The 25,559-nt window shown below is 39.6% G+C and overlaps 29 non-coding genes across 29 annotated transcripts; all 29 read right to left on the bottom strand.

Moving 5' to 3' along the window:
* Positions 1-123: 123 nt before the first annotated feature.
* Positions 124-196, bottom strand: Trnar-ucg (transfer RNA arginine (anticodon UCG)). The gene has a single exon. It is a non-coding gene; the product is annotated as a tRNA-Arg (tRNA).
* Positions 197-650: 454 nt separating this feature from the next.
* Trnar-ucg (transfer RNA arginine (anticodon UCG)) lies at positions 651-723 on the bottom strand. The gene has a single exon. It is a non-coding gene; the product is annotated as a tRNA-Arg (tRNA).
* Positions 724-1,176: 453 nt separating this feature from the next.
* Positions 1,177-1,249, bottom strand: Trnar-ucg (transfer RNA arginine (anticodon UCG)). Its single transcript has one exon. It is a non-coding gene; the product is annotated as a tRNA-Arg (tRNA).
* Positions 1,250-2,753: 1,504 nt separating this feature from the next.
* On the bottom strand, positions 2,754-2,826 carry Trnar-ucg (transfer RNA arginine (anticodon UCG)). The gene has a single exon. It is a non-coding gene; the product is annotated as a tRNA-Arg (tRNA).
* Positions 2,827-3,804: 978 nt separating this feature from the next.
* Trnar-ucg (transfer RNA arginine (anticodon UCG)) lies at positions 3,805-3,877 on the bottom strand. The gene has a single exon. It is a non-coding gene; the product is annotated as a tRNA-Arg (tRNA).
* Positions 3,878-4,855: 978 nt separating this feature from the next.
* On the bottom strand, positions 4,856-4,928 carry Trnar-ucg (transfer RNA arginine (anticodon UCG)). Its single transcript has one exon. It is a non-coding gene; the product is annotated as a tRNA-Arg (tRNA).
* Positions 4,929-5,907: 979 nt separating this feature from the next.
* On the bottom strand, positions 5,908-5,980 carry Trnar-ucg (transfer RNA arginine (anticodon UCG)). Its single transcript has one exon. It is a non-coding gene; the product is annotated as a tRNA-Arg (tRNA).
* Positions 5,981-7,461: 1,481 nt separating this feature from the next.
* Trnar-ucg (transfer RNA arginine (anticodon UCG)) lies at positions 7,462-7,534 on the bottom strand. Its single transcript has one exon. It is a non-coding gene; the product is annotated as a tRNA-Arg (tRNA).
* A 453-nt stretch (positions 7,535-7,987) lies between these two features.
* Positions 7,988-8,060, bottom strand: Trnar-ucg (transfer RNA arginine (anticodon UCG)). Its single transcript has one exon. It is a non-coding gene; the product is annotated as a tRNA-Arg (tRNA).
* Positions 8,061-9,015: 955 nt separating this feature from the next.
* On the bottom strand, positions 9,016-9,088 carry Trnar-ucg (transfer RNA arginine (anticodon UCG)). The gene has a single exon. It is a non-coding gene; the product is annotated as a tRNA-Arg (tRNA).
* Positions 9,089-10,068: 980 nt separating this feature from the next.
* Trnar-ucg (transfer RNA arginine (anticodon UCG)) lies at positions 10,069-10,141 on the bottom strand. Its single transcript has one exon. It is a non-coding gene; the product is annotated as a tRNA-Arg (tRNA).
* A 455-nt stretch (positions 10,142-10,596) lies between these two features.
* Positions 10,597-10,669, bottom strand: Trnar-ucg (transfer RNA arginine (anticodon UCG)). The gene has a single exon. It is a non-coding gene; the product is annotated as a tRNA-Arg (tRNA).
* A 1,167-nt stretch (positions 10,670-11,836) lies between these two features.
* On the bottom strand, positions 11,837-11,909 carry Trnar-ucg (transfer RNA arginine (anticodon UCG)). Its single transcript has one exon. It is a non-coding gene; the product is annotated as a tRNA-Arg (tRNA).
* Positions 11,910-12,358: 449 nt separating this feature from the next.
* On the bottom strand, positions 12,359-12,431 carry Trnar-ucg (transfer RNA arginine (anticodon UCG)). The gene has a single exon. It is a non-coding gene; the product is annotated as a tRNA-Arg (tRNA).
* Positions 12,432-12,885: 454 nt separating this feature from the next.
* On the bottom strand, positions 12,886-12,958 carry Trnar-ucg (transfer RNA arginine (anticodon UCG)). The gene has a single exon. It is a non-coding gene; the product is annotated as a tRNA-Arg (tRNA).
* A 980-nt stretch (positions 12,959-13,938) lies between these two features.
* On the bottom strand, positions 13,939-14,011 carry Trnar-ucg (transfer RNA arginine (anticodon UCG)). The gene has a single exon. It is a non-coding gene; the product is annotated as a tRNA-Arg (tRNA).
* Positions 14,012-14,454: 443 nt separating this feature from the next.
* On the bottom strand, positions 14,455-14,527 carry Trnar-ucg (transfer RNA arginine (anticodon UCG)). The gene has a single exon. It is a non-coding gene; the product is annotated as a tRNA-Arg (tRNA).
* A 981-nt stretch (positions 14,528-15,508) lies between these two features.
* Trnar-ucg (transfer RNA arginine (anticodon UCG)) lies at positions 15,509-15,581 on the bottom strand. Its single transcript has one exon. It is a non-coding gene; the product is annotated as a tRNA-Arg (tRNA).
* Positions 15,582-17,022: 1,441 nt separating this feature from the next.
* Trnar-ucg (transfer RNA arginine (anticodon UCG)) lies at positions 17,023-17,095 on the bottom strand. The gene has a single exon. It is a non-coding gene; the product is annotated as a tRNA-Arg (tRNA).
* Positions 17,096-17,549: 454 nt separating this feature from the next.
* On the bottom strand, positions 17,550-17,622 carry Trnar-ucg (transfer RNA arginine (anticodon UCG)). The gene has a single exon. It is a non-coding gene; the product is annotated as a tRNA-Arg (tRNA).
* Positions 17,623-18,076: 454 nt separating this feature from the next.
* Positions 18,077-18,149, bottom strand: Trnar-ucg (transfer RNA arginine (anticodon UCG)). Its single transcript has one exon. It is a non-coding gene; the product is annotated as a tRNA-Arg (tRNA).
* A 454-nt stretch (positions 18,150-18,603) lies between these two features.
* Trnar-ucg (transfer RNA arginine (anticodon UCG)) lies at positions 18,604-18,676 on the bottom strand. Its single transcript has one exon. It is a non-coding gene; the product is annotated as a tRNA-Arg (tRNA).
* Positions 18,677-19,639: 963 nt separating this feature from the next.
* Trnar-ucg (transfer RNA arginine (anticodon UCG)) lies at positions 19,640-19,712 on the bottom strand. Its single transcript has one exon. It is a non-coding gene; the product is annotated as a tRNA-Arg (tRNA).
* A 454-nt stretch (positions 19,713-20,166) lies between these two features.
* Positions 20,167-20,239, bottom strand: Trnar-ucg (transfer RNA arginine (anticodon UCG)). Its single transcript has one exon. It is a non-coding gene; the product is annotated as a tRNA-Arg (tRNA).
* A 454-nt stretch (positions 20,240-20,693) lies between these two features.
* Positions 20,694-20,766, bottom strand: Trnar-ucg (transfer RNA arginine (anticodon UCG)). The gene has a single exon. It is a non-coding gene; the product is annotated as a tRNA-Arg (tRNA).
* Positions 20,767-22,250: 1,484 nt separating this feature from the next.
* On the bottom strand, positions 22,251-22,323 carry Trnar-ucg (transfer RNA arginine (anticodon UCG)). Its single transcript has one exon. It is a non-coding gene; the product is annotated as a tRNA-Arg (tRNA).
* Positions 22,324-23,286: 963 nt separating this feature from the next.
* Trnar-ucg (transfer RNA arginine (anticodon UCG)) lies at positions 23,287-23,359 on the bottom strand. The gene has a single exon. It is a non-coding gene; the product is annotated as a tRNA-Arg (tRNA).
* A 975-nt stretch (positions 23,360-24,334) lies between these two features.
* Trnar-ucg (transfer RNA arginine (anticodon UCG)) lies at positions 24,335-24,407 on the bottom strand. The gene has a single exon. It is a non-coding gene; the product is annotated as a tRNA-Arg (tRNA).
* A 455-nt stretch (positions 24,408-24,862) lies between these two features.
* On the bottom strand, positions 24,863-24,935 carry Trnar-ucg (transfer RNA arginine (anticodon UCG)). Its single transcript has one exon. It is a non-coding gene; the product is annotated as a tRNA-Arg (tRNA).
* Between the last annotated feature and the right edge of the window lie 624 nt (positions 24,936-25,559).

Raw genomic sequence — 25,559 nt, 5'->3', positions numbered from 1 at the left:
TGCAAGCCATGTTACGAAATTCACTTTTATTGGGAACAGATTTGTCAATTTTTAGAAAGCGCATGCCACTGGGTAGTTGTTCCACTTTAGTAGACCTGTTCTGAACTAAAATTAACAACACATCGATCACGATGGGACTCGAACCCACAATCTTCCGATTCGAAGTCGGACGCCTTATCCATTAGGCCACGCGATCATATCAACATACACGTTACGCAACAAAATTTGGTTGGTATAAAACAAAACTCATTCGCCAATAATTTCTATGTTAATGACAACCGTAGCGCGTCTGTGTACAAATGTGTTAATTAATATACTGGTTCCTCCGTGTAATTTCATGGCTCTGCAGCAGCCAGAGGAATTGCTGTATGTTAGCAACAGCTGGCAAGAATGTAAAACTAACGATGGCTGTAAAATGGTTGACAATGATTTATACGAGAGATTTTTCAGGGGCTGACAACGATTCATTGGATATTTGAATAGAAAAACAAGAATGCGAGTATTAAATGTCTTTAAAGGTAGCATGTCACAAGCCATGTTACGAAATTGACTTTAATTGGGAACAGATTTGTCAATTTTTAGAAAGCGCATGCCCCTGGGTAGTTGTTCCACTTTAGTTGACCTGTTCTGAACTAAGATTAACAACACATCGATCACGATGGGACTCGAACCCACAATCCTCCGATTCGAAGTCGGACGCCTTATCCATAAGGCCACGCGATCATATCAACGTACGCGTTACGCAACAAAATCTGGTTGGCATCAAACAAAGCTCAATAGCAGTAATTTCTATGTTAATGACAACCCTAGCGCGTCTGTGTATAAATGTGTTAATTAATTTACTGGTTCCTCCGTGTAATTTCACGGCTCTGCTGCGGCCAGAGGAATTGCTGTATGTTAGCGACAGCTGGCAAGAATGTAAAACTAACGATGGCTGTAAAATGGTTGACAATGATTTATACGAAGAATTTTCCAGGGGCTGACAACGATTCATTGGATATTTGAATAGAAAAACAAGAATGCGAGTATTAAATGTTTTTATAAGTAGCATGTCACAAGCCATGTTACGAAATTGACTTTAATTGGGAACAAACTTGTCAATTTTTAGAAAGGGCATGCCACTGGGTAGTTGTTCCACTTTAGTAAACCGGTTCTGAACAAAGATTAACAACACATCGATCACGATGGGACTCGAACCCACAATCTTCCGATTCGAAGTCGGACGCCTTATTCAGTAGGCCACGCGATCATATCAACGTACGCGTTACGCAACAAAATCTTGTTGACGTCAAACAAAGCTCAATAGCAGTAATTTCTATGTTAATGACAACCCTAGCGCGTCTGTGTACAAATGTTTTAATTAATTGACTGGTTCCTCCGTGTAATTTCAAGGCTATGCCGCAGCCAGAGGAAATGCTGTATATTAGCGACGGCTGGCAAGAATGCACAAACTAACGATGGCTGTAAAATGGTTGACAACGAATTTTACGAGGAATATATCAAGGGCGGACAATGATTCATTGTAAATTTGATTAGAGAAACAAGAATGCCAGTGCTAAATGTACCTATTAGTAGCATGTCGCAAGCCATGTTACGAAATTCACTCTTATTGGGAACAGATTTGTCAATCTTTAGAAAGCGCATGCCACTGGATAGTTGTTCCACTTATTATACCTTTTCTGAACTAATATTAACAACACATCGATCACGATGGGACTCGAACCCACAAAGTTTCGATTCCAAGTCGGACGTCTTATCCATTACGCCACGCGATCATATCAACGTACACGTTACGCAACAAAATTTGGTTAGTATAAAACAAAACTCAATTGCCAATAATTTCTATGTTAATGACAACCGTAGCGCGTCTGTGTACAAATGCGTTAATTAATTTACTGGTTCCTCCGTGTAATTTCATGGCTCTGTTGCAGCCAGAGGAATTGCTGTATGTTAGCGACAGCTGGCAAATATGTAAAACTAACGATGGCTGTAAAATGGTTGACAATGATTTTTACGAAGAATTTTCCAGGGGCTGACAACGATTCATTGGATATTTGAATAGAAAAACAAGAATGCGAGTATTAAATGTTTTTATAAGTAGCATGTCACAAGCCTATTACGCAATGGACTTTAATAAGGAACAGACTTGTCAATTTTTAGAAAGCGCATGCCACTGGGTAGTTGTTCCACTTTAGTAGACCTGTTCTGAACTAAGATTAACAACACATCGATCACGATGGGACTTGAACCCACAAACTTCCGATTCGAAGTCGGAAGCCTTATCCATCAGGACACGCGATCATATCACCGTACGCGTTAAGCAACAAAATGTGGTTGGCATCAAACAAAGCTCAATAGCAGAAATTTTTATGTTAATGACAACACAAGCGCGTATGTGTACAAATGTGTTAATTAATTTACTGGTTCCTCCGTGTAATTTCATGGCTCTGCTGCAGCCAGAGGAATTGCTGTATGTTAGCAACAGCTGGCAAGAATGTAAAACTAACGATGGCTGTAAAATGGTTGACAATGATTTATACCTGAGATTTTTCAGGGGTGACAACGATTCATTGGATATTTGAATAGAAAAACAAGAATGCGAGTATTAAATGTCTTTAAAGGTAGCATGTCACAAGCCATGTTACGAAATTGACTTTAATTGGGAACAGATTTGTCAATTTTTAGAAACCGCATGCCCCTGGGTAGTTGTTCCACCTTAGTTGACCTGTTCTGAACTAAGATTAACAACACATCGATCACGATGGGACTCGAACCCACAATCCTCCGATTCGAAGTCGGACGCCTTATCCATAAGGCCACGCAATCATATCAACGTACGCGTTACGCAACAAAATCTGGTTGGCATCAAACAAAGCTCAATAGCAGTAATTTCTATGTTAATGACAACACTAGCGCGTCTGTGTATAAATGTGTTAATTAATATACTGGTTCCTCCGTGTAATTTCATGGCTCTGCTGCAGCCAGAGGAATTGCTGTATGTTAGCAACAGCTGGCAAGAATGTAAAACTAACGATGGCTGTAAAATGTTTGACAATGATTTATACGAGTGATTTTTCAGGGGCTGACAACGATTCATTGGATATTTGAATAGAAAAACAAGAATGCGAGTATTAAATGTCTTTAAAGGTAGCATGTCACAAGCCATGTTACGAAATTGACTTTAATTGGGAACAGATTTGTCAATTTTTAGAAAGCGCATGCCCCTGGGTAGTTGTTCCACTTTAGTTGACCTGTTCTGAACTAAGATTAACAACACATCGATCACGATGGGACTCGAACCCACAATCCTCCGATTCGAGGTCGGACGCCTTATCCATAAGGCCACGCGATCATATCAACGTACGCGTTACGCAACAAAATCTGGTTGGCATCAAACAAAGCTCAATAGCAGTAATTTCTATGTTAATGACAACCCTAGCGAGTCTGTGTATAAATGTGTTAATTAATTTACTGGTTCCTCCGTGTAATTTCACGGCTCTGCTGCGGCCAGAGGAATTGCTGTATTTTGCGACAGCTGGCAAGAATGTAAAACTAACGATGGCTGTAAAATGGTTGACAATGATTTATACGAAGAATTTTCCAGGGGCTGACAACGATTCATTGGATATTTGAATAGAAAAACAAGAATGCGAGTATTAAATGTTTTTATAAGTAGCATGTCACAAGCCATGTTACGAAATTGACTTTAATTGGGAACAGACTTGTCAATTTTTAGAAAGGGCATGACACTGGGTAGTTGTTCCACTTTAGTAAACCGGTTCTGAACAAAGATTAACAACACATCGATCACGATGGGACTCGAACCCACAATCTTCCGATTCGAAGTCGGACGCCTTATCCAGTAGGCCACGCGATCATATCAACGTACGCGTTACGCAACAAAATCTTGTTGACGTCAAACAAAGCTCAATAGCAGTAATTTCTATGTTAATGACAACTCTAGCGCGTCTGTGTACAAATGTTTTAATAAATTGACTGGTTCCTCCGTGTAATTTCAAGGCTATGCCGCAGCCAGAGGAAATGCTGTATATTAGCGACGGCTGGCAAGAATGCACAAACTAACGATGGCTGTAAAATGGTTGACAACGAATTTTACGAGGAATATATCAAGGGCTGACAATGATTCATTGTAAATTTGATTAGAGAAACAAGAATGCCAGTGCTAAATGTACCTATTAGTAGCATGTCGCAAGCCATGTTTCGAAATTCACTTTTATTGGGAAGAGATTTGTCAATTTTTAGAAAGCGCATGCCACTGGATAGTTGTTCTACTTATTAGACCTTTTCTGAACTAATATTAACAACACATCGATCACGATGGGACTCGAACCACAAAGTACCGATTCCAAGTCGGACGTCCTATCCATTACGCCACGCGATCATATCAACGTACACGTTACGCAACAAAATTTGGTTAGTATAAAACAAAACTCAATCGCCAATAATTTCTATGTTAATGACAACCGTAGCGCGTCTGTGTACAAATGCGTTAATTAATTTACTGGTTCCTCCGTGTAATTTCATGGCTCTGTTGCGGCCAGAGGAATTGCTGTATGTTAGCGACAGCTGGCAAATATGTAAAACTAACGATGGCTGTAAAATGGTTGACAATGATCTTTACGAAGAATTTTCCAGGGGCTGATAACGATTCATTGGATATTTGAATAGAAAAACAAGAATGCGAGTATTAAATGTTTTTATAAGTAGCATGTCACAAGCCTATTACGAAATTGACTTTAATAAGGAACAGACTTGTCAATTTTTAGAAAGCGCATGCCACTGGGTAGTTGTTCCACTTTAGTAGACCTGTTCTGAACTAAGATTAACAACACATCGATCACGATGGGACTTGAACCCACAAACTTCCGATTCGAAGTCGGACGCCTTATCCATTAGGACACGCGATCATATCACCGTACGCGTTAAGCAACAAAATGTGGTTGGCATCAAACAAAGCTCAATAGCAGAAATTTCTATGTTAATGACAACACAAGCGCGTCTGTGTACAAATGTGTTAATTAATTTACTGGTTCCTCCGTGTAATTTCATGGCTCTGCTGCAGCCAGAGGAATTGCTGTATGTTAGCAACAGCTGGCAAGAATGTAAAACTAACGATGGCTGTAAAATGGTTGACAATGATTTATACGAGAGATTTTTCAGGGGTGACAACGATTCATTGGATGTTTGAATAGAAAAACAAGAATGCGAGTATTAAATGTCTTTTAAGGTAGCATGTCACAAGCCATGTTACGAAATTGACTTTAATTGGGAACAGATTTGTCAATTTTTAGAAAGCGCATGCCCCTGGGTAGTTGTTCCACTTTATTTGACCTGTTCTGAACTAAGATTAACAACACATCGATCACGATGGGACTCGAACCCACAATCTTCCGATTCGAAGTCGGACGTCTTATCCAGTAGGCCACAAGATCATATCAACGTACGCGTTACGCAACAAAATCTTGTTGACGTCAAACAAAGCTCAATAGCAGTAATTTCTATGTTAATGACAACCCTTACTCGTCTGTGTACAAATGTTTTAATTAATTGACTGGTTCCTACGTGGAATTTCAAGGCTATGCCGCAGCCAGAGGAAATGCTGTATATTAGCGACGGCTGGCATGAATGCACAAACTAACGATGGCTGTAAAATGGTTGACAACGAATTTTACGAGGAATATATCAAGGGCTGACAATGATTCATTGTAAATTTGATAAGAGAAACAAGAATGCCAGTGTTAAATGTAATTTTTAGTAGCATGTCGCAAGCCATGTTACGAAATTGACTTTAATAAGGAACAGACTTGTCAATTTTTAGAAAGCGCATGCCACTGGGTAGTTGTTCCACTTTAGTAGACCTGTTCTGAACTAAGATTAACAACACATCGATCACGATGGGACTTGAACCCACAAACTTCCGATTCGAAGTCGGACGCCTTATCCGTTAGGACACGCGATCATATCACCGTACGCGTTAAGCAACAAAATGTGGTTGGCATCAAACAAAGCTCAATAGCAGAAATTTCTATGTTAATGACAACACAAGCGCGTCTGTGTACAAATGTGTTAAATAATTTACTGGTTCCTCCGTGTAATTTCATGGCTCTGCTGCGGCCAGAGGAATTGCTGTATGTTAGCGACAGCTGGCAAGAATGTAAAACTAACGATGGCTGTAAAATGGTTGACAATGATTTTTACGAAGAATTTTCCAGGGGCTGACAACGATTCATTGGATATTTGAATAGAAAAACAAGAATGCGAGTATTAAATGTTTTTATAAGTAGCATGTCGCAAGCCATGTTACGAATTTGACTTTAATTGGGAACAGACTTGTCAATTTTTAGAAAGCGCATGCCACTGCGTAGTTGTTCCACTTTAGTAGACTTGTTCTGAACTAAAACTAACAACACATCGATAACGATGGGACTCGAACCCACAATCTTCCGATTCGAAGTCGGACGGCTTATCCATTAGGCCACGCGATCATATCAACGTACGCGTTAAGCAACAAAATCTGGTTAGTATTAAACAAAGCTCAATAGTAGTAATTTCTATGTTAATGACAACCCTAGCGCGTCTGTGTACAAATGTGTTAATTAATTTACTGGCTCCTCCGTGTAATTTCATGGCTCTGCTGCGGCCAAAGGAATTGCTGCATGTTAGCGACAGCTGGCAAGAATGTAAAACTAACGATGGCTGTAAAATGTTTGACAGGGGCTGACAACGATTCATTGGATATTTGAATAGAAAAACAAGAATGCGAGTATTAAATGTTTTCATAAGTAGCATGTCACAAGCCATGTTACGAAATTGACTTTAATCGGGAACAGACTTGTCAATTTTTAGAAAGCCCATGCCACTGGGTAGTTGTTCCACTTTAGTAGACCTGTTCTGAACTAAGATTAACAACACATCGATCACGATGGGACTCAAACCCACAATCTTCCGATTCAAAGGGAACGCCTTATCCATAAGGCCACGCGATCATATCAACGTACACGTTACGCAACAAAATTTGGTTGACATCCAACAAAGCTCAATAGCAGTAATTTCTATGTTAATGACAACCCTAGCGCCTCTGTGTACAAATGTTTTAATTAATTGTCTGGTTCCTCCGTGTAATTTCAAAGCTATGCCGCAGCCAGAGGAAATGCTGTATATTAGCAATGGCTGGCAAGAATGCACAAACTAACGATGGCTGTAAAATGGTTGACAACGAATTTTACGAGGAATATATCAAGGGCTGACAATGATTCATTGTAAATTTGATAAGAGAAACAAGAATGCCAGTGTTAAATGTAATTTTTAGTAGCATGTCGCAAGCCATGTTACGAAATTGACTTTAATAAGGAACAGACTTGTCAATTTTTAGAAAGCGCATGCCACTGGGTAGTTGTTCCACTTTAGTAGACCTGTTCTGAACTAAGATTAACAACACATCGATCACGATGGGACTTGAACCCACAAACTTCCGATTCGAAGTCGGACGCCTTATCCATTAGGACACGCGATCATATCACCGTACGCGTTAAGCAACAAAATGTGGTTGGCATCAAACAAAGCTCAATAGCAGAAATTTCTATGTTAATGACAACACAAGCGCGTCTGTGTACAAATGTGTTAAATAATTTACTGGTTCCTCCGTGTAATTTCATGGCTCTGCTGCGGCCAGAGGAATTGCTGTATGTTAGCGACAGCTGGCAAGAATGTAAAACTAACGATGGCTGTAAAATGGTTGACAATGATTTTTACGAAGAATTTTCCAGGGGCTGACAACGATTCATTGGATATTTGAATAGAAAAACAAGAATGCGAGTATTAAATGTTTTTATAAGTAGCATGTCGCAAGCCATGTTACGAATTTGACTTTAATTGGGAACAGACTTGTCAATTTTTAGAAAGCGCATGCCACTGCGTAGTTGTTCCACTTTAGTAGACTTGTTCTGAACTAAAACTAACAACACATCGATCACGATGGGACTCGAACCCACAATCTTCCGATTCGAAGTCGGACGGCTTATCCATTAGGCCACGCGATCATATCAACGTACGCGTTAAGCAACAAAATCTGGTTAGTATTAAACAAAGCTCAATAGTAGTAATTTCTATGTTAATGACAACCCTAGCGCGTCTGTGTACAAATGTGTTAATTAATTTACTGGTTCCTCCGTGTAATTTCATGGCTCTGCTGCGGCCAAAGGAATTGCTGCATGTTAGCGACAGCTGGCAAGAATGTAAAACTAACGATGGCTGTAAAATGTTTGACAGGGGCTGACAACGATTCATCGGATATTTGAATAGAAAAACAAGAATGCGAGTATTAAATGTTTTCATAAGTAGCATGTCACAAGACATGTTACGAAATTGACTTTAATCGGGAACAGACTTGTCAATTTTTAGAAAGCCCATGCCACTGGGTAGTTGTTCCACTTTAGTAGACCTGTTCTGAACTAAGATTAACAACACATCGATCACGATGGGACTCAAACCCACAATCTTCCGATTCAAAGGGAACGCCTTATCCATAAGGCCACGCGATCATATCAACGTACACGTTACGCAACAAAATCTGGTTGACATCCAACAAAGCTCAATAGCAGTAATTTCTATGTTAATGACAACCCTAGCGCCTCTGTGTACAAATGTTTTAATTAATTGTCTGGTTCCTCCGTGTAATTTCAAAGCTATGCCGCAGCCAGAGGAAATGCTGTATATTAGCAATGGCTGGCAAGAATGCACAAACTAACGAAGGCTGTAAAATGGTTGACAACGAATTTTACGAGGAATATATTAAGGGCTGACAATGATTCATTGTAAATTTGATAAGAGAAACAAGAATGCCAGTGTTAAATGTAATTTTTAGTAGCATGTCGCAAGCCATGTTACGAAATTGACTTTAATGAGGAACAGACTTGTCAATTTTTAGAAAGCGCATGCCACTGGGTAGTTGTTCCACTTTAGTAGACCTGTTCTGAACTAAGATTAACAACACATCGATCACGATGGGACTTGAACCCACAAACTTCCGATTCGAAGTCGGACGCCTTATCCATTAGGACACGCGATCATATCACCGTACGCGTTAAGCAACAAAATGTGGTTGGCATCAAACAAAGCTCAATAGCAGAAATTTCTATGTTAATGACAACACAAGCGCGTCTGTGTACAAATGTGTTAAATAATTTACTGGTTCCTCCGTGTAATTTCATGGCTCTGCTGCGGCCAGAGGAATTGCTGTATGTTAGCGACAGCTGGCAAGAATGTAAAACTAACGATGGCTGTAAAATGGTTGACAACAAATTTTACGAGGAATATATCAAGGGCTGACATTGATTAATTGTAAATTTGATAAGAGAAACAAGAATGCCAGTATTAAATGTACTTTTTAGTAGCATGTCGCAAGCCATGTTACGAAATTCACTTTTATTGGGAACAGATTTGTCAATTTTTAGAAAGCGCAAGCCACTGGGTAGTTGTTCCACTTTAGTAGACCTGTTCTGAACTAAAACTAACAACACATCGATCACGATGGGACTCGAACACACAATCATCCGATTCGAATTCGGACGCCTTATCCATTGGAACACGCGATCATAGCAACGTATAGGTTACGCAACAAAACTTGGTTAGTATAAAACAAAACTCATTCGCCAATAATTTCTATGTTAATGACAACCGTAGCGCGTCTGTGTACAAATGTGTTAATTAATTTACTGGTTCCTCCGTGTAATTTCATGGCTCTGCTGCAGCAAGAGGAATTACTGTATGTTAGCGACAGCTGGCAAAAATGTAAAACTAACGATGGCTGTAAAATGGTTGAAAATGATTTATACGAGAAATTTTTCAGGAGCTGACAACGATTCATTGGTTATTTGAATATAAAAACAAGAATGCGAGTATTAAATGTTTTTATAAGTAGCATGTCACGAGCCATGTTACGAAATTGACTTTAATTGGGAACAGACTTGTCAATTTTTAGAAAGCGCATGCCACTGGGTAGTTGTTCCACTTTAGTAGACCTGTTGTGAACTAAGATTAACAACACATCGATCACGATGGGACTCGAACCCACAATCTTCCGATTCGAAGTCGGACGCCTTATCCATTAGGCCACGCGATCATATCAACGTACACGTTACGCAACAAAATTTGGTTAGTATTAAACAAAACTCATTCGCCAATAATTTCTATGTTAATGACAACCGTAGCGCGTCTGTGTACAAATGTGTTAATTAATTTACTGGTTCCTCCGTGTAATTTCATGGCTCTGCTGCGGCCAGAGGAATTGCTGCATGTTAGCGACAGCTGGCAAGAATGTAAAACTAACGATGGCTGTAAAATGGTTGACAATGATTTTTACAAGGAAGATTCCAGGGGCTGACAACGATTCATTGGATATTTGAATAGAAAAACAAGAATGCGAGTATTAAATGTTTTTTGTAAGTAGCATGTCACAAGCCATGTTACGAAATTGACTTTAATCGGGAACAGACTTGTCAATTTATAGAAAGCCCATGCGACTTGGTAGTTGTTCCACTTTAGTAGACCTGTTCTGAACTAAAATTAACAACACATCGATCACGATGGGACTCGAACCCACAATCTTCCGATTCGAAGTCGGACGCCTTACCCTTAAAGCCACGCGATCATATCAACGTACGCGTTACGCAACAAAATCTGGTTGGCATCAAACAAAGCTCAATAGCAGTAATTTCTATGTTAATGACAACCCTAGCGCGTCTGTGTACAAATGTGTTAAATAATTTACTGGTTCGTCCGTGTAATTTCATGGCTCTGCTGCAGCAAGAGGAGTTGCTGTATGTTAGCGACAGCTGGCAAAAATGTAAAACTAACGATGGCTGTAAAATGGTTGAAAATGATTTATACGAGAAATTTTTCAGGGGCTGACAACGATTCATTGGTTATTTGAATATAAAAACAAGAATGCGAGTATTAAATCTTTTTATAAGTAGCATGTCACAAGCCTATTACGAAATTGACTTTAATCGGGAACAAACTTGTCAATTTTTAGAAAGCCCATGCCACTTGGTAGTTGTTCCACTTTAGTAGACCTGTTCTGAACTAAAACTAACAACACATCGATCACGATGGGACTCGAACCCACAATCTTCCGATTCGAAGTCAGACGCCTTATCCATAAGGCCATGCGATCATATCAACGTACGCGTTACGCAACAAAATGTGGTTGGCATCAAACAAAGCTCAATAGCAGTAATTTCTATGTTAATGACAACCCTAGCGCGTCTGTGTACAAATGTGTTAATTAATTTACTGGTTCGTCCGTGTAATTTCATGGCTCTGCTGCAGCCAGAGGAATTGCTGTATGTTAGCGACAGCTGGCAAGAATGTAAAACTAACAATGGCTGTAATTTGGTTAGTATAAAACAAAACTCATTCGCCAATAATTTCTATGTTAATGACAACCGTAGCACGTCTGTGTACAAATACGTTAATTAATTTACTGGTTCCTTCATGTAATTTCATGGCTCTGCTGCAGCAAGAGGAATTGCTGTATGTTAGCGACAGCTGGCAAAAATTTAAAACTAACGATGGCTGTAAAATGGTTGAAAATGATTTATACGAGAAATTTTTCAGGGGCTGACAACGATTTATTGGTTATTTGAATATAAAAACAAGAATGCAAGTATTAAATCTTTTTATAAGTAGCATGTCACAAGCCTATTACGAAATTGACTTTAATCGGGAACAGACTTGTCAATTTTTAGAAAGCGCATGCCACTGGGTAGTTGTTCCACCTTAGTTGACTTGTTCTGAACTAATGCTAACAACACATCGATCACGATGGGAATCGAACCCACAATCTTCCGATTCGAAGTCGGACGCCTTATCCATTAGGCCACGCGATCATATCAACGTACGCGTTAAGCAACAAAATCTGGTTGGCATCAGACAAAGCTCAATAGCAGTAATTTCTATGTTAATGACAACCCTAGCGCTTCTGTGTACAAATGTGTTAAATAATTTACTGGTTCCTCCGTGTAATTTCATGGCTCTGCTGCAGCCAGAGGAATTGCTGTATGTTAGCGACAGCTGGCAAGAATGTAAAACTAACAATGGCTGTGAAATGGTTGACAATGAATTTTACGAGGAATATATCAAGGGCTGACAATGATTCATTGTAAATTTGATTAGAGAAACAAGAATGCCAGTATTAAATGTACTTATTAGTAGCAAGTCCCAAGCCAAGTTACGAAATCCAGTTTTATTGGGATTTGGTCAATTTTCAAGAAGCGCATGGCGCTGGGAATTCTTTCCGCTTTAGTAGACTTGTTCTCAACTAAGATTAACAACACATCGATCACGATGGGACTGGAACCCACAATCTTCCGATTCGAAGTCGGACGCCTTATCCATTAGGCCACGCGATCATGTCAACGTACACGTTACGCAACAAAATTTGGTTAGTATTAAACAAAACTCATTCGCCAATAATTTCTATGTTAATGACAACCGTAGCGCGTCTGTGTACAAATGTGTTAATTAATTTACTGGTTCCTCCGTGTAATTCCATGACTCTGCTGCGGCCAGAGGAATTGCTGCATGTTAGCGACAGCTGGCAAAAATTTAAAACTAACGATGGCTGTAAAATGGTTGACAATGATTTATACGAGGAAGATTCCAGGGGCTGACAACGATTCATTGGATATTTGAATAGAGAAACAAGAATGCCAGTGTTAAATATACCTATTAGCAGCATGTCGCAAGCCATGTTACGAAATTCACTTTTATTGGGAACAGATTTGTCAATTTTTAGAAAGCGCATGCCACTGGGTAGTTGTTCCACTTTAGTAGACCTGTTCTGAACTCAAACTAACAACACATCGATCACGATGGGACTCGAACACACAATCTTCCGATTCGAAGTCGGACGCCTTATCCATTAGGCCACGCGATCATAGCAACGTATAGGTTACGCAACAAAATTTGGTTAGTATAAAACAAAACTCATTCGCCAATAATTTCTATGTTAATGACAACCGTAGCGCGTCTGTGTACAAATGTGTTAATTAATTTACTGGTTCCTCCGTGTAATTTCATGGCTGTGCTGCAGCCAGAGGAATTGCTGTATGTTAGCGACAGCTGGCAAGAATGTAAAACTAACGATGGCTGTAAAATGGTGGACAATGATTTATACGAGAAATTTTTCAGGGGCTGACAACGATTCATTGGATGTTATAATAGAAAAACAAGAATGCGAGTATAAAATGTTTTTATAGGTAGCATGTCAGAAGCCATGTTACGAAATTGACTTTTGTTGGGAACAGATTTGTCAATTTTTTGAAAGCGCATGCCACTGGGTAGTTGTTTCAGTTTAGTAGACCTGTTCTGAACTAAGATTAACAACACATCGATTACGATGGGACTCGAACCCACAATCTTCCGATTCGAAGTCGAACGCCTTATCCATAAGGCCACGCGATCATATCAACGTACGCGTTACGCAACAAAATCTGGTTGGCATCAAACAAAGCTCAATAGCAGTAATTTCTATGTTAATGACAACCCTAGCGCGTCTGTGTACAAATGTTTTAATTAATTGACTGGTTCCTCCGTGTAATTTCATGGCTGTGCTGCAGCCAGAGGAATTGCTGTATGTTAGCGACAGCTGGCAAGAATGTAAAACTAACGATGGCTGTAAAATGGTTGACAATGATTTATACGAGGAAGTTTCCAGGGGCTGACAACGATTCATTGGATATTTGATTAGAGAAACAAGAATGCCAGTGTTAAATATACCTATTAGCAGCATGCCGCAAGCCATGTTACGAAATTCACTTTTATTGGGAACAGATTTGTCAATTTTTAGAAAGCGCATGCCACTGGGTAGTTGTTCCACCTTAGTAGACAAGTTCTGATCTAAAAATAACAACACATCGATCACGATGGGACTCGAACCCACAATCTTCCCATTCGAAGTCGGACGCCTTATCCATTAGGCCACGCGATCATAGCAACGTGTAGGTTACGCAACAAAATTTGGTTAGTATAAAACAAAACTCATTCGCCAATAATTTCTATGTTAATGACAACCGTAGCGCGTCTGTGTACAAATGTGTTAATTAATTTACTGGTTCCTCCGTGTAATTTCATGGCTGTGCTGCAGCCAGAGGAATTGCTGTATGTTAGCGACAGCTGGCAAGAATGTAAAACTAACGATGGCTGTAAAATAGTTGACAATGATTTATACGAGGGGCTGACAGCGATGCATTGTAAATTTGATTGGAGAAACAAGAATGCGAGTATTAAATGTTTTTATAGGTAGCATGTCACAAGCCATGTTACGAAATTAACTTTAATTGGGAACAGATTTGTCAATTTTTAGAAAGCGCATGCCACTGGGTAGTTGTTCCACTTTAGTAGACCTGTTCTAACCTAAGATTAACAACACATCGATCACGATGGGACTCGAACCCACATTCTTCCGATTCGAAGTCGGACGCCTTATCCATTAGGCCACGCGATCATATCAACGTACGCGTTACGCAACAAAATCTGGTTGGCAGCAAACAAAGCTCAATAGCAGTAATTTCTATGTTAATGACAACCCTAGCGAGTCTGTGTACAAATGTTTTAATTAATTGACTGGTTCCTCCAGGTAATTTCAAAACTATGCCGCAGCCAGAGGAAATGCTGTATATTAGCGATGGCTGGCAAGAATGCACAAACTAACGATGGCTGTAAAATGTTTGACAACGAATTTTACGAGGAATATTTCAAGGGCTGGCAACGATTCGCTGTAAATATGATTAGAGAAACAAGAATGCCTGTATTAAATGTGCTTAATAGTTGCATGTCACAAGCCATGTTACGAAATCCAGTTTTATTGGGAACACATTTGTCAATTTTAAAGAAGTGCATGGCGCTGGGAATTCTTTCCACTTTAGTAGACTTGTTCTCAACTAAGATTAACAATACGTCGACCACAATGGGACTCGATCCACAATCGCCAGATTCGAAGTCGGACGCCTTATCCATTAGGCCACCCGATCATATCAACGTACACGTTATGCAACAAAATTTGGTTGGAATAAAAGAAAACTCATTTGCCAATAATTTCTAAGTTACAGGCAACCCTGGCACGTCTGTGTACAAATGTGTTAATTAATTGACTGGCACCTCCGTGTAATTTCATGCCTATGCCGCCGCCAGAGGAAAAGCTCTATATTAGCGATGGCTGGCAAGAATGCACAAACTAACGATGGCTGTATAATGGTGGACAATGAATTTTACGAGGAATATTTCAAGGCCTGGCAACAATTCATTGTAAATATGATTAGACAAACAAGAATGCCAGAGTTAAATGTACTTATTAGTAGCATGTCGCAAGCCATGTTACGAAATCCACTTTTATTGGGAACAGATTTGTCGGTTTTCAGGAATCACATGCCACTGGGTAGTTTCTCCACTTTAGTAGACTTGTTCTCAACTAAGATTAACAGCACATCGATCACGATGGGACTCGAACCCACAATTTTCCGATTCGAAGTCGAACGCCTTACCCGTTAGGCCACGCGATCATGCCAATGTACGCGTTACGCAACAATATCTGGTTGGCATCAAACAAATTTCAATGCCAGTAATTTCTATGTTAATGACAACCCTAGCGCGTCTGTGTACAAATGTGTTAAATAATTGACTGGTACCTCCGTGAAATATCGTGGCTATGCTGCGGCCAGAGGAATTGCTGTAAATTAGAGACGGCTTGCAAGAATGCACAAACTAACGATTGCTGTAAAATGGTTGACAATGATTTATACGAGGAATTTTCCAGGAGCTGACAACGATTCATTGGATATTTGAATAGAAAAACATGAATGCGAGTATTAAATGTTTTTATAGGTAGCATGTCACAAGCCATGTTACGAAATTGACTTTAATTGGGAAAAGACTTGTCAATTTTTAGAAGGCGCATGCCACTGGGTAGTTGTTCCACTCTTACGATTCGAAGTCGGACGCCTTATCCATTAGGCCACGCGATCATATTAACGTTTGCGTTACGCAACAAAATCTGGTTGGCATCAAACAAAGCTTAATAGGAGTAATTCTTTGCTAATGAGAACCCTAGCGCGTCTGTGTACAAATGTTTTAATTAATTGACTGGTTCCTCCGTGTAATTTCAAAGATACGCGGCAGCCAGAGGAAATGCTGTATATTAGCGACGGCAGGCAAGAATGCACAAACTAACGATGGCTGTAAAATGGTTGACAACGAATTTTACGAGGAATATATCTAGGGCTGACAATGATTCATTGTAAAGTTGATTACAGAAACTAGAATGCCAGTCTTAAATGTACCTATTACTAGCATGTCGCAAGCCATATTACGAAATTCACTTTTACTGGGAACAGATTTGTCAATTTTTAGAAAGCGCATGCCACTGGGTAGTTGTTCCACTTTAGTAGACCTGTTCTGAACTATAATTAACAACACATCGACCACGATGGGACTCGAACCCACAATCTTAAGATTCAAAGTCGGACGCCTTATCCATTAGGCCACGCGATCATATCAACGTACACGTTACGCATCAAAATTTGGTTAGAATAAAACAAAACTCATTCGTCAATAATTTCTATGTTAATGACAACCGTAGCTCGTCTGTGTACAAATGTGTTAATTAATTTACTGGTTCCTCCGTGTAATTTCATGGCTCTGCTGCAGCCAGAGGAATTGCTGTATGTTAGCGACAGCTGGCAAGAATGTAAAACTAACGATGGCTGTAAAATGGTTGACAATGATTTATACGAGAAATTTTTCGGGGGCTGACAACGATTCATTGGATATTTAAATAGAAATCAAGAATGCGAGTAGTAAATGTTTTAATAAGTAGCATGTCACAAGCCATGTTACGAAATTGACTTTAATTGGGAACCGACTTGTCAATTTTTAGAAAGCGCATGCCACTGGGTAGTTGTTTCACTTTAGTAGACCTGTTCTGAACTAAAATTAACAACACATCGATCACGATGGGACTCGAACCCACAATCTTCCGATTCGAAGTCGGACGCCTTATCCATTAGGCCACGCGATCATATCAACGTACACGTTACGCAACAAAATTTGGTTAGTATAAAACAAAACTCATTCGTCAATAATTTCTCTGTTAATGACAACCGTAGCGCGTCTGTGTACAAATGTGTTACTTAATTTACTGGTTCCTTCGTGTAATTTCATGGCTCTGCTGCAGCCAGAGGAATTGCTGTATGTTAGCGACAGCTGGCAAGAATGTAAAACTAACGATCTCTGTAAAATGGTTGACAATGAATTTTACGAGGAATATATCAAGGGCTGACAATGATTCATTGCAAATGTGATTAGAGAAACAAGAATGCCAGAGTTAAATGTACCTATTAGTAGCATGTCGCAAGCCATGTTACGAAATCCACTTTTATTGGGAACAGATTTGTCGGTTTTCAGGAATCGCATGCCATTGTGTAGTTTCTCCACTTTAGTAGACTTGTTGTCAACTAAGATTAACAGCACATCGATCACGATGGGACTCGAAACCACAATCTTCCGATTCGAAGTCGGACGCCTTATCCATTAGGCCACGCGATCATATCAACGTACACGTTACGCAACGAAACTTGGTTGGTAAAAAACAAAACTCATTCGCCAATAATATCTATGTTAATGACAACCGTAGCGCGTCTGTGTACAAATGTGTTAATTAATTTACTGGTTCCTCCGTGTAATTTCATTGCTCTGCTGCGGCCAGAGGAATTGCTGTATGTTAGCGACAGCTAGCAAGAATGTAAAACTAACGATGGCTGTAAAATGGTTGACAATGATTTATACGAGGAATTTTTCAGGGGCTGACAACGATTCATTGGATATTTGATTAGAAAAACAAGAATGCGAGTATTAAATATTTTCATTGGTAGCATGTCACAAGCCATGTTACAAAATTGACTTTAATTGGGAACAGATTTGTCAATTTTTAGAAAGCGCATGCCAGTGGGCAGTTGTTCCACTTTAATAGACCTGTTCTTAACTAATATTAACAACACATCGATCACGATGGGACTCGAACCCACAATCTTCCGATTCGAAGTCGGACGTCTTAGCCATTAGGCCACCCGATCATATCAACGTACGCGTTACGCAACAAAATCTGGTTGGCATCAAACAAAGCTCAATACTAGTAATTTCTATGTTAATGACAACCCTTACCCGTCTGTGTACAAATGTTTTAATTAATTGACTGGTTCCTACGTGGAATTTCAAGGCTATGCCGCAGCCAGAGGAAATGCTGTATATTAGCGACGGCTGGCAAGAATGCACAAAGTAACGATGGCTGTGAAATGGTTGACAACGAATTTTACGAGAAATTTTTCGGGGGCTGACAACGATTCATTGGATATTTAAATAGAAAAACAAGAAAGCGAGTATTAAATGTTTTAATAAGTAGCATGTCACAAGCCATGTTACGAAATTGACTTTAATTGGGAACCGACTTGTCAATTTTTAGAAAGCGCATGCCACTGGGTAGTTGTTTCACTTTAGTAGACCTGTTCTGAACTAAAATTAACAACACATCGATCACGATGGGACTCGAACCCACAATCTTCCGATTCGAAGTCGGACGCCTTATCCATTAGGCCACGCGATCATATCAACGTACACGTTACGCAACAAAATTTGGTTAGTATAAAACAAAACTCATTCGTCAATAATTTCTCTGGTAATGACAACCGTAGCGCGTCTGTGTACAAATGTGTTACTTAATTTACTGGTTCCTCCGTGTAATTTCATGGCTCTGCTGCAGCCAGAGGAATTGCTGTATGTTAGCGACAGCTGGCAAGAATGTAAAACTAACGATCTCTGTAAAATGGTTGACAATGAATTTTACGAGGAATATATCAAGGGCTGACAATGATTCATTGCAAATGTGATTAGAGAATCAAGAATGCCATTCATTGGTAGCAAGTCCCAAGCCATATTACGAAATTCACTTTTATTGGGAACAGATTTGTCAATTTTAAGAAAGCGCATTGCACTGGGTAATTGCTCCACTTTAGTAGACCTGTTCTGAACTAAAATTAACAACACATCGATCACGCTCGAACCCACAATCTTCCGATTGGAAGTCGGACGCCTTATCCATTAGGCCACGCGATCATATCAACGTACACGTTACGCAACAAAGTTTGGTTAGTATAAAACAAAACTCATTCGTCAATAATTTCTCTGTTAATGACAACCGTAGCGCGTCTGTGTACAAATGTGTTACTTAATTTACTGGTTCCTCCGTGTAATTTCATGGCTCTGCTGCAGCCAGAGGAATTGCTGTATGTTAGCGACAGCTGGCAAGAATGTAAAACTAACGATCTCTGTAAAATGGTTGACAATGAATTTTACGAGGAATATATCAAGGGCTGACAATGATTCATTGCAAATGTGATTAGAGAAACAAGAATGCCAGAGTTAAATGTACCTATTAGTAGCATGTCGCAAGCCATGTTACGAAATCCACTTTTATTGGGAACAGATTTGTCGGTTTTCAGGAATCGCATGCCATTGTGTAGTTTCTCCACTTTAGTAGACTTGTTGTCAACTAAGATTAACAGCACATCGATCACGATGGGACTCGAAACCACAATCTTCCGATTCGAAGTCGGACGCCTTATCCATTAGGCCACGCGATCATATCAACGTACACGTTACGCAACGAAACTTGGTTGGTAAAAAACAAAACTCATTCGCCAATAATATCTATGTTAATGACAACCGTAGCGCGTCTGTGTACAAATGTGTTAATTAATTTACTGGTTCCTCCGTGTAATTTCATTGCTCTGCTGCGGCCAGAGGAATTGCTGTATGTTAGCGACAGCTAGCAAGAATGTAAAACTAACGATGGCTGTAAAATGGTTGACAATGATTTATACGAGGAATTTTTCAGGGGCTGACAACGATTCATTGGATATTTGATTAGAAAAACAAGAATGCGAGTATTAAATATTTTCATTGGTAGCATGTCACAAGCCATGTTACAAAATTGACTTTAATTGGGAACAGATTTGTCAATTTTTAGAAAGCGCATGCCAGTGGGCAGTTGTTCCACTTTAATAGACCTGTTCTTAACTAATATTAACAACACATCGATCACGATGGGACTCGAACCCACAATCTTCCGATTCGAAGTCGGACGTCTTAGCCATTAGGCCACCCGATCATATCAACGTACGCGTTACGCAACAAAATCTGGTTGGCATCAAACAAAGCTCAATACTAGTAATTTCTATGTTAATGACAACCCTTACCCGTCTGTGTACAAATGTTTTAATTAATTGACTGGTTCCTACGTGGAATTTCAAGGCTATGCCGCAGCCAGAGGAAATGCTGTATATTAGCGACGGCTGGCAAGAATGCACAAAGTAACGATGGCTGTAAAATGGTTGACAACGAATTTTACGAGAAATTTTTCGGGGGCTGACAACGATTCATTGGATATTTAAATAGAAAAACAAGAAAGCGAGTATTAAATGTTTTAATAAGTAGCATGTCACAAGCCATGTTACGAAATTGACTTTAATTGGGAACCGACTTGTCAATTTTTAGAAAGCGCATGCCACTGGGTAGTTGTTTCACTTTAGTAGACCTGTTCTGAACTAAAATTAACAACACATCGATCACGATGGGACTCGAACCCACAATCTTCCGATTCGAAGTCGGACGCCTTATCCATTAAGCCACGCGATCATATCAACGTACACGTTACGCAACAAAATTTGGTTAGTATAAAACAAAACTCATTCGTCAATAATTTCTTTGTTAATGACAACCGTAGCGCGTCTGTGTACAAATGTGTTACTTAATTTACTGGTTCCTCCGTGTAATTTCATGGCTCTGCTGCAGCCAGAGGAATTGCTGTATGTTAGCGACAGCTGGCAAGAATGTAAAACTAACGATCTCTGTAAAATGGTTGACAATGAATTTTACGAGGAATATATCAAGGGCTGACAATGATTCATTGCAAATGTGATTAGAGAATCAAGAATGCCATTCATTGGTAGCAAGTCCCAAGCCATATTACGAAATTCACTTTTATTGGGAACAGATTTGTCAATTTTAAGAAAGCGCATTGCACTGGGTAGTTGCTCCACTTTAGTAGACCTGTTCTGAACTAAAATTAACAACACATCGATCACGCTCGAACCCACAATCTTCCGATTGGAAGTCGGACGCCTAGCCCATTAGGCCACGCGATCATATCAACGTACACGTTACGCAACAAAGTTTGGTTGGTAAAAAACAAAACTCATTCGCCAATAATATCTATGTTAATGACAACCGTAGCGCGTCTGTGTACAAATGTGTTAATTAATTTACTGGTTCCTCCGTGTAATTTCATTGCTCTGCTGCGGCCAGAGGAATTGCTGTATGTTAGCCACAGCTAGCAAGAATGTAAAACTAACGATGGCTGTAAAATGGTTGACAATGATTTATACGAGGAATTTTTCAGGGGCTGACAAAGATTCATTGGATATTTGATTAGAAAAACAAGAATGCGAGTATTAAATATTTTCATTGGTAGCAAGTCCCAAGCCATATTACGAAATTCACTTTTATTGGGAACAGATTTGTCAATTTTAAGAAAGCGCATTGCACTGGGTAGTTGCTCCACTTTAGTAGACCTGTTCTGAACTAAAATTAACAACACATCGATCACGCTCGAACCCACAATCTTCCGATTGGAAGTCGGACGCCTTATCCATTAGGCCACCCGATCATATCAACGTACGCGTTACGCAACAAAATCTGGTTGGCATCAAACAAAGCTCAATACTAGTAATTTCTATGTTAATGACAACCCTTACCCGTCTATGTACAAATGTTTTAATTAATTGACTGGTTCCTACGTGGAATTTCAAGGCTATGCCGCAGCCAGAGGAAATGCTGTATATTAGCGACGGCTGGCAAGAATGCACAAAGTAACGATGGCTGTAAAATGGTTGACAACGAATTTTACGAGAAATTTTTCGGGGGCTGACAACGATTCATTGGATATTTAAATAGAAAAACAAGAAAGCGAGTATTAAATGTTTTAATAAGTAGCATGTCACAAGCCATGTTACGAAATTGACTTTAATTGGGAACCGACTTGTCAATTTTTAGAAAGCGCATGCCACTGGGTAGTTGTTTCACTTTAGTAGACCTGTTCTGAACTAAAATTAACAACACATCGATCACGATGGGACTCGAACCCACAATCTTCCGATTCGAAGTCGGACGCCTTATCCATTAGGCCACGCGATCATATCAACGTACACGTTACGCAACAAAATTTGGTTAGTATAAAACAAAACTCATTCGTCAATAATTTCTCTGTTAATGACAACCGTAGCGCGTCTGTGTACAAATGTGTTACTTAATTTACTGGTTCCTCCGTGTAATTTCATGGCTCTGCTGCAGCCAGAGGAATTGCTGTATGTTAGCGACAGCTGGCAAGAATGTAAAACTAACGATCTCTGTAAAATGGTTGACAATGAATTTTACGAGGAATATATCAAGGGCTGACAATGATTCATTGCAAATGTGATTAGAGAAACAAGAATGCCATTCATTGGTAGCAAGTCCCAAGCCATATTACGAAATTCACTTTTATTGGGAACAGATTTGTCAATTTTAAGAAAGCGCATTGCACTGGGTAGTTGCTCCACTTTAGTAGACCTGTTCTGAACTAAAATTAACAACACATCGATCACGCTCGAACCCACAATCTTCCGATTGGAAGTCGGACGCCTAGCCCATTAGGCCACGCGATCATATCAACGTACACGTTACGCAACAAAGTTTGGTTAGTATAAAACAAAACTCATTCGTCAATAATTTCTCTGTTAATGACAACCGTAGCGCGTCTGTGTACAAATGTGTTACTTAATTTACTGGTTCCTCCGTGTAATTTCATGGCTCTGCTGCAGCCAGAGGAATTGCTGTATGTTAGCGACAGCTGGCAAGAATGTAAAACTAACGATCTCTGTAAAATGGTTGACAATGAATTTTACGAGGAATATATCAAGGGCTGACAATGATTCATTGCAAATGTGATTAGAGAAACAAGAATGCCAGAGTTAAATGTACCTATTAGTAGCATGTCGCAAGCCATGTTACGAAATCCACTTTTATTGGGAACAGATTTGTCGGTTTTCAGGAATCGCATGCCATTGTGTAGTTTCTCCACTTTAGTAGACTTGTTGTCAACTAAGATTAACAGCACATCGATCACGATGGGACTCGAAACCACAATCTTCCGATTCGAAGTCGGACGCCTTATCCATTAGGCCACGCGATCATATCAACGTACACGCTACGCAACGAAACTTGGTTGGTAAAAAACAAAACTCATTCGCCAATAATATCTATGTTAATGACAACCGTAGCGCGTCTGTGTACAAATGTGTTAATTAATTTACTGGTTCCTCCGTGTAATTTCATTGCTCTGCTGCGGCCAGAGGAATTGCTGTATGTTAGCCACAGCTAGCAAGAATGTAAAACTAACGATGGCTGTAAAATGGTTGACAATGATTTATACGAGGAATTTTTCAGGGGCTGACAACGATTCATTGGATATTTGATTAGAAAAACAAGAATGCGAGTATTAAATATTTTCATTGGTAGCAAGTCCCAAGCCATATTACGAAATTCACTTTTATTGGGAACAGATTTGTCAATTTTAAGAAAGCGCATTGCACTGGGTAGTTGCTCCACTTTAGTAGACCTGTTCTGAACTAAAATTAACAACACATCGATCACGCTCGAACCCACAATCTTCCGATTGGAAGTCGGACGCCTTATCCATTAGGCCACGCGATCATGTCAATGTACGCGTTATGCAACATTATCTGGTTGGTATCAAACAAAGTTAAATGCCAGTAATTTCTATGTTAATGACAACCGCAGCGCGTCTGTGTACAAATATGTTAATCAAATGACTGGTACCTCCGTGTGATTTCGTGGCTATGTTGCGGCCAGAGGAATTGCTGTATATTAGAGACGGCTGGCAAGAATGCACAAACTAACGATGGCTGTAAAATGGTTGACAATGAATTTTACGAGGAATATATCAAGGGCTGGCAATGATTCATTGCAAATTTGATTAGAGAAACAAGATTGCCAGTGTTAAATGTACCTATTAGTACAATGTCCCAAGCCATGTTAAGTAATTCACTTTTATTGGGAACAGATTTGTCAATTTTTAGAAAGCGCATGCCACTGGGTAGTTGTTCCACTTTAGTAGACCTGTTCTGAACTAAAATTAACAACACATCGATCACAATGGGACTCGAACCCACAATCTTCCGATTCGAAGTCGGACGCCTTATCCATTAGGCCACGCGATCATATCAACGTACACGTTACGCAACAAAATTTGGTTAGTATAAAACAAAACTCATTCGCCAATAATTTCTCTAATAATGACAACCGTAGCGCGTCTGTGTACAAATGTGTTAATTAATTGACTGGTTCCTCCGTGTAATTTCAAAGCTATGCCGCAGCCAGAAGAAATGCTGTATATTAGCGACGGCTGGCAAGAACGCACAAACTAACGATGGCTGTAAAATGGTTGACAACGAATTTTACGAGGAATATATCAAGGGCTGACAATGATTCATTGCAAATGTGATTAGAGAAACAAGAATGCCAGAGTTAAATGTACCTATTAGTAGCATGTCGCAAGCCATGTTACGAAATCCACTTTTATTGGGAACAGATTTGTCGGTTTTCAGGAGTCGCATGCCACTGGGTAGTTTCTCCACTTTAGTAGACATGTTCTCAACTAAGATTAACAGCACATCGATTACGATGGGACTCGAACCCACAATCTTCCGATTCGAAGTCGGACGCTTTATCCATTAGGCCACGCGATCATGTCAATGTACGCGTTACGCAACAATATCTGGTTGGCATCAAACAACTTTCAATGCCAGTAATTTCTATGTTAATGACAACCGCAGCGCGTCTGTGTACAAATATGTTAAATAATTGACTGGTACCTCCGTGAAATTTCGTGGCTATGCTGCGGCCAGAGGAATTGCTGTAAATTAGAGACGGCTTGCAAGAATGCACAAACTAACGATGGCTGTAAAATGGTTGACAATGAATTTTACGAAGAATATATCAAGGGCTGACAATGATTCATTGCAAATTTGATTAGAGAAACAAGAATGCCAGAGTTAAATGTACTTATTAGTAGCATGTCGCAAGCCATGTTACGAAATCCACTTTTATTGGGAACAGATTTGTCGGTTTTCAGGAATCGCATGACACTGGGTAGTTTCTCCACTTTAGTAGACTTGTTCTCAACTAAGACTAACAACACATCGATCACGATGGGACTCGAACCCTCGATCTTCCGATTCGAAGTGGGACGCCCATCCATTAGGCCACGCGATCATGTGAACAAACACGTTACGCAACAAAATTTAGTTAGTATAAAACAAAACTCATTCGCCAATAATTTCTATGTTAATAACAACCGTAGCGCGTCTGTG

Source organism: Hydractinia symbiolongicarpus, chromosome 11 (assembly GCF_029227915.1).
Source record: "Hydractinia symbiolongicarpus strain clone_291-10 chromosome 11, HSymV2.1, whole genome shotgun sequence".
In the NCBI taxonomy this organism is placed as follows: Eukaryota; Metazoa; Cnidaria; class Hydrozoa; order Anthoathecata; family Hydractiniidae; genus Hydractinia; species Hydractinia symbiolongicarpus.
The sequence above is the reverse complement of the archived record's forward strand: the minus strand, read 5'-3'. Positions and strand labels throughout refer to the sequence as shown.